The following is a 7378-nucleotide window of genomic DNA, read 5'->3' on the forward strand; positions in this document are numbered from 1 at the left end:
CCAGCCCCAAAAAAAAAAAAAATAAATAAATAAATAAATAAATAAAAAAATAATAAAAAAAAATAATTGGTGACAGGGTTTCACAAGTTAGGGTGGAAGAACTGTATTATTGGGTTACTTTCCCTGATTTGGACTGTTTTGGAATGCTATATTATAGTGTCGAGCTTCCCGATATAGAGTTCAATATTAGAGTGCCCGAACCTAGTCACTCGATTGGGCTGCCGGCACAATGTTGCTGAACTTCAGTGTTCTGAAGGATTTTTTATAAAAAATATTTTCTTAATAATTTGAAAAGCACCACACGCCACTGGAGTAGACAAGGAAAATTCGAAAAAATATTCGAGTGTGGGAAAATGCCGATCGAAAGTTTCTCAGGCTGATAACTTTTTACTTTCCTTATACTATAGGAAGGAAAGTAATGTAATCTAAAAGTATCCAACGGTGTCTCACACAGATTCAACCGGTGGCGGTCAATGTGTTAGGTACTAAGCAAAACAAAATACTAGTCATCACCTACACTACATACTTGGGTATATTTAGGTACTTGTTTCAATTCCAGAGTAGAGCTGGGAAAAACTAGCGAGTAGCACGTTATGCCCCAATTGGTCACCCGTAGAGGTATAAACCATCAAGCACAATGTTGCTGAACTTCAGTGTTCTGAAGGATTTTTTATAAAAAATATTTTCTTAATAGGTAATTTGAAAAGCACCACACGCCACTGGAGTAGACAAGGAAAATTCGAAAAAATATTCGAGTGTGGGAAAATGCCGATCGAAAGTTTCTCAGGCTGATAACTTTTTACTTTCCTTATACTATAGGAAGGAAAGTAATGTAATCTAAAAGTATCCAACGGTGTCTCGCACAGATTCAACCGGTGGCGGTCAATGTGTTAGGTACTAAGCAAAACAAAATACTAGTCATCACCTACACTACATACTTGGGTATATTTAGGTACTTGTTTCAATTCCAGAGTAGAGCTGGGAAAAACTAGCGAGTAGCACGTTATGCCCCAATTGGTCACCCGTAGAGGTATAAACCATCAAGCACAATGTTGCTGAACTTCAGTGTTCTGAAGGATTTTTTATAAAAAATATTTTCTTAATAGGTAATTTGAAAAGCACCACACGCCACTGGAGTAGACAAGGAAAATTCGAAAAAACATTCGAGTGTGGGAAAGTGCCAATCGAAAGTTTCTCAGGCTGATAACTTTTTACTTTCCTTATACTATAGGAAGGAATGTAATGTAATCGGGTCAAATTTTCGATGGTCAGTTTTTAGTGTCAAAACGCGTTTTGAGGTCCCTAGAGCCTGAACATTTCAAAGAGCCACTTTTGAGATGACAATGCAAATGACAAAATAGCATGTTTCCCGATAAAGGAAACATGCTCAAACCATATCGGTACGTACTGCAGAGGAAAGCATTGTATTTTGGACCTCAGCCAAGGGAGCTTTATATCAGGACGCATACAGGGTGTCCACCAATGTATAACCCACTCGAATTGCTTCGAATCTGCTGGAATTTTCCAAAAAAAACGTATTTCTTTGATTTCTGCAAAGAAATAGGTACCTACGTTTTTTATTATTATTATTTGAAAATTCCAACAGATTCGGAGCAATTTGAGTCATACATTGGTGGACACCCTGTATATAAAATTTAATAAAATATGATATGTTTCCCCTCTGGAATACAAGTAGGTATGTACTATGTAGGTATCTCCCATTTTGAGTTACCATTACCACAATAGAAGTATGTACCTACCTTTTACCTATCTCAATGCAGTAACACGGCTCAAAATAGGTTCAGTATCATTCTATAGGTAGCTTAGTAGGTACAATGTATACGAAAATGTAATGGGTCTAGCTTCTAAGCTTACATTTTTCCGGTCCTAAGCGAATGAGGCGAGTACCTACCAACTTACGTACGACGGAAATGAAATTTCCTTTAACGTAGGAAGAAAATGAGATACAGTAAAACCTCGATTATTTCAACTTCTACTATTTCAACTCCAAAAATCAGGTTTTTTTCTCTATCCCTCAAGGAAATCCTACTCGATTAGATGAAAAGATCATTGAAAGTGTTCAAACTAACGAGACTATGACAAGGAAACGATGTCGAAGATATGTCTTTTGTTTGTTTCTTAGTTTGTTTTGTTTATTTTCAAAATAAAAGGGTATTTATTCCCTATTTTGTTACTTTATACGTTATACCCTATAATTGTGGCTCTATTTTACATTGTTTTATACGGAACTTCGAGTGTTTTAACTTTTTTCAACTTGGATTGTTGATTTCCAGATGGAAGACTACGTGTCTAGTTCCCAATGGAAGATGAAGCAGATAGAGAACATTTTGGCGGCTCTGGTCAACAATAAGTTCGTCTCATTGAACCGACCCAAGTCCCACTCCATTGTATCCTCTATCTATTCGAGCCAGGAAAAGCCCAAGTGAGTCGACCCACTATTTTTTTTTTAAGAGGTTTGACAGAGGGAACTGTAACTGTTGAGGTTTTATTGTCCCGCAATCGAGGAGAGACGAAACACAGGATAGAAGAAAACCAGCCTTTCCGAGAACGAACATTATCCGTTCAGGATAAAATCCGCCCCGGGCAGGAATCGAACCCGTGGCCTAGCGCTTACAAGGCAGACGCGCTACCAACCAAGCTAACTAGCCTGGCTGAAGAGACTCTATTTTGTTCTCTTCGAGGGGTCTAAATAAGCACTATTATTATTGTACTAGGTAGGTACGTAATTCGAAGTCACACTAAGAGGTCGCTAAGTGACTGCTTGTCAGTATGCTTGTCGCGTCAACGATAGTAAAATTATTCAGAAGCCACGACAATGAAAAAGAAAGCTCCTTTTTGTGTTCAACCTAACCCTATAATAACACTTATCACTGTTCAAATTGTGAAAGTCCCTTTTTGCGTTTAAGCTAGCCCTATAATAACAGTAGTCACTGCTCATTTGTGACAGCTCCTTTTTTAGCAACTTTCAATTGACGTGACTTCTGAACAAGTACCTTGTCTACTTTGAAAATTGAACCCTCGCATCTCTCGTTCCCAGACGCCGCTCACGACACAAGCACTGCCACAATATCAAGCACCATCATCACAACCACCATCACCATACCTCCTCTTCATCTTGAATATGGCGAGGGACTGAGAGTTTCAATATAAATGCAAATTACTCAGATGCGACGTTTACAAACAAAAGTGTTGCAAAAGATTTAAAAGTAGAAGCAGAGAGGTACTTATGTAGATAATGTAGATATTTGAAGGTAGGTACCTGTGGGTACGTTTGAACTTTCTTTTTGGTGGGGAGATGTGTTATCCAAGTTGAGAGATTGAAACTCTGAGGTGGTAATATTATGCTGTTCACGATTGGAAATTGTATTGGAAATTGACAATTTTATATCTTAGCCTCTCTCTCTCAGTCTCTATCTCTCTATTTCTTTCTGTCTCTCCTAGGAGAAAGGAGGAGCTGAGGATAAGGGTTTTTTATTCAATTCCTCTCTCTCTCTCTCTCTCTCTCTTCGTTCATGTTTACTTCTGAGATGACTATGGAAGAAGGAGCCCATGTTCCAAATATGGAGGATAGAATTGACTTTTCCTCCTTCTCCTCCTCTTCTTCTTCACTTTCATCTTCATTTTCATCATCCTCTTCTGCCTTATCCAGACATCTTTCTTTGCTGTCTTTGCTAGCGATCAGTCTAGGAATAGGTAACATCAGACTTATACTATGAGCTAGATAGGGTCACAAGATGTTTACTTTGGTAGAATTTTTTGCGCAAGTGTCTCGAAACAGGCCAAGGCTGTACCTGTTGTGGAGCTCGGTGTACGTGTAACAAGGCTCAGGCCGGAGTGACAAGAAAGCGATCTTTCATTGACAAGCTACTTGGGGAGAGTTAGAGCAAAAAGGTGTGGAGATCTAAAAGGACATGTACACTACGTGCAGAACACATTTTTGTAGATACTTAAGCCAATGCAAAATAGTGGTTGATTGAAGGTTGAAAAGACACGTACAGAACATATTTTTGTAGATATAAGTTTCTGGTGTTGTTCTTTTCAAGACGAATCTTCACAAAGTCACGTCAGAATCTATTAGTACTTTTGTAGAAACCTAAGCCAGTGCAAACAAGTGGTTGATGAAAAGACACGTAGGTACATAAATAATAAAGTTTTGTACCTACATGACCTTTGGTCTGGCGAAACTTCCCTATATATTGTGTCTGATTGAAAACCTGATCCCTATTTATAGTTCAAAATAGGTATTCAAAATAGATCAAGGATATCGATATTGTCTCGCAAAATTTCAAGGCTTTGGATGCAGGTAGGTCTGTACAAAACATACATAAATAGGTACCTACCTATAGGAATTATAGGATTTGGATCTTGAACAAACTTTGGACGGCATTTAAAACAATCCTACAACTAAGCACACTTTACTTACTTTTCCCGATGGTTAGCCTGAACGAGAAGTATTGGCAGAACGGAACATATTGGGATTCTGAGGAACATTTCGCTAGTAATAGTTTGAAAATGAAAACTTAAAGCAATTAAAAAACACTGTCAGAAGAGAGGTTCGGTTTAAGAAACCATATGTGAAATTGAAAAAGTGTTAATTGATTGAATAAGTGTTCCCAAGACAGGAGACACCCAAGAACAAAGTTGAAAAGTGTCTCACTGAAATGGAAATTGGAACTATTCTGAAGAATACAATAAGGACAAGTTGAATATTATCAACCTATTTACTAATGAGCCCCACGCTCACAATGATGAGGTGGAAGGACGAAATATTTTGACACTAGTGCTGATAATATAAACTCTTTAGACAACTAATTGGAGTTATTATTAATTAGATTCATATTAGTGTTGTATTGGAGTGTAGGTGGAGTGTAATGTTTTTTTTTAAAGAGGTTTGACAGAGGGAACTGTAACTGCTATGGTCTTATCGTCCCGAAATCGAAGAGAGAAGGAAGACAGGATATTTTTCTCAAACTTCTTGAAGGACATATTATTTCCTACCTCGTTAATGAAATCCTTCTTTCCATGCTTCACTCCTTCCTCTCACTTTTTCTCTTTCTTTCTCGTTCTCTCTGTATAGCTTTCTTTCTTTCTTCTATCCATTTTATATTACGTTAAAGTTGATGTCCTAAACTTTCTTACGCTTTCCATGCTTCACTCCTTCCTCTCACTTTTTCTCTTTCTTTCTCGTTCTCTCTGTATAGCTTTCTTTCTTTCTTCTATCCATTTTACATTGCGTTAAAGTTGATGTCCTAAACTTTCCTACTTTCCTTACTCCCCAACCCTCCCTCCCTATCCGATGACAAACCTGGTGTAGATTCCCTCGTGTCCTACCTGAGATCCCTCAACATCATCGATAAAATATAAGACGAGGACCGGCGCGAACGACATGTTGTAACACATAGTTAAAGCGCTTAAAAGGAAAAAAAAAACTTTCCAACATTGTTCAAAATATCATTTTTCGTCTCCCAAACCCAAAAGTTGCAACGGAAATCGAAAATGACAATCCTTTGCTGGTGAATCTGTAAAAATGATCATAATCTGTTTGCTTTTCTGAACAATCATTTTAATATTTTTAAGTTGTTTTGGCGTTTTGTCTTTTTGCTTGAAATTAGAGCCCAACCAGTTTTCAAGTATGCGAAATTTGTCCTAAAGGTAGCAAACGTATTTTTAAGTTGTTTTGGCGTTTTGTCTTTTTGCTTGAAATTAGAGCCCAACCAGTTTTCAAGTATGCAAAATTTGTCATATAGCAACCGCAAAGGATCAGAAATTTAGTGCATGCGGCATGCTAAAATAAATATAAATAGGTAGGAGAGGAAAAAGAGTTGCAACTTTTTTCCGCATGTTTGAAAATAAATATCCTCCGATACTCCTCCAGCTCTGAAAATGACCTTTCATTCAGCATCCCTCCTCCTCCTCCTTCTACTCCTCCCCTTCTCCTCTCTTCTTCTTCTTCTTCTTCTTCTTCTTCTTCTTCTTCTTCTTCTTCTTCTTCTTCTTCTTCTTATTCTTCTTCTTCTCCTTCTCCTTTCCTTCTCTTTCCCATCTCCCCTCAAGTCCTCAATCATTCTTCTCTTGTGCTCGAAATCTCTTGTCAGACAACAAAGGCTCAAATTTGTCTTTTCATACATCGAACTCATCTTTGGCTTTGGGCCAAATTAGTACATCATTTTTTACCTCAGACAACAAAGGCTCAAATTTGTCTTTTCATACATCGAACTCATCTTTGGCTTTGGGCCAAATTAGTACATCATTTTTTACCTTTTTATCTACGGAGCTTTTTTCACATTTTTTCTTTGTACTAGATCACTTTTCAAAAGTACCAGTTTTGCACTTTCATTGAAGGATTTAAATTGAAGCGTCATTAGTTCTTTTGATGCACACTATTTCTCAAGCACACAATTTGCTGGGATAAGTTACAAAGGCTTTCTAGATAAGGATTACCTAAACGTAGTACTTGAATAGTGAAGTTATCTATTGTAGTAACTTAAATACGTACTTGAGAGTGAAATACATAGATGTATACCTATATGTACATAATTATGTACTTAGTAGGTATCTACATATAAGAGCTTTTGTATGGGGGAGGTATAGTTTAGATAACATTTGTAATTCAGACTGAAAAGTACTAGCTTTCATAATTACACATTGGCATCTGTAAACGGTTTCTTTGAAATTAAATTGATCCCAAGGGCAAGATAAACCTTTGCCCCTTTAAAAAATGGAGTGTTCCTGAAGACGATGTGTGCCAATATTTTCGACACCAAAATTTTGGATTAGGTTCATAAGATTAAAGATCAAGCTTGAAAAAAATTGCATAAAGGAGGAAAAAATTCAGAAAACCGCATACGTGTTTAGTGATTAATATTTTCGACACCAAAATTTTGGATTAGGTTCATAAGATTAAAGATCAAGCTTGAAAAAAATTGCATAAAGGAGGAAAAAATTCACGCATACGTGTTTAGTGAGATATTTGGTGCAGATTGAAGCAAGAATATTGTTACAAAGTGAAGGTGCCATTAAAATTATGCTGTGCTTTTGTTAGCGTTCATTAGTCTCTTTTATATTAGGTCCTTTGGTAGAAAGCCAGAGCTATACCATAACCTAAAGACTCACTCATCCTCTTTCTTGTTTCCAAATATGGAGGATAGAATTGACTTTTCCTCCTTCTCCTCCTCTTCTTCTTCTTCTTGACTTTCATCTTCATTTTCATCATCCTCTTCTGCTTTATCCAGACATCTTTCTTTGCTGTCTTTGCTAGCGATCAGCCTAGGAATAGGTAACATCAGACTTATACTATGAGCTAGCTAGGGTCACAAGATGTTTACTTTGGTAGATTTTTTTGCGCAAGTGTCTCAAA

At 37.1% G+C, this 7378-nt stretch overlaps 1 pseudogene; it reads right to left on the bottom strand.

Annotated features, from left to right (window-relative positions):
* Window positions 1-4788, bottom strand: part of LOC103517461 — a 30918-nt pseudogene extending 26130 nt beyond the window's left edge.
* Window positions 4789-7378: the final 2590 nt, after the last annotated feature.

Source organism: Diaphorina citri, unplaced genomic scaffold (assembly GCF_000475195.1).
Source record: "Diaphorina citri unplaced genomic scaffold, Diaci psyllid genome assembly version 1.1 scaffold1856, whole genome shotgun sequence".
Taxonomy (NCBI): domain Eukaryota; kingdom Metazoa; phylum Arthropoda; class Insecta; order Hemiptera; family Psyllidae; genus Diaphorina; species Diaphorina citri.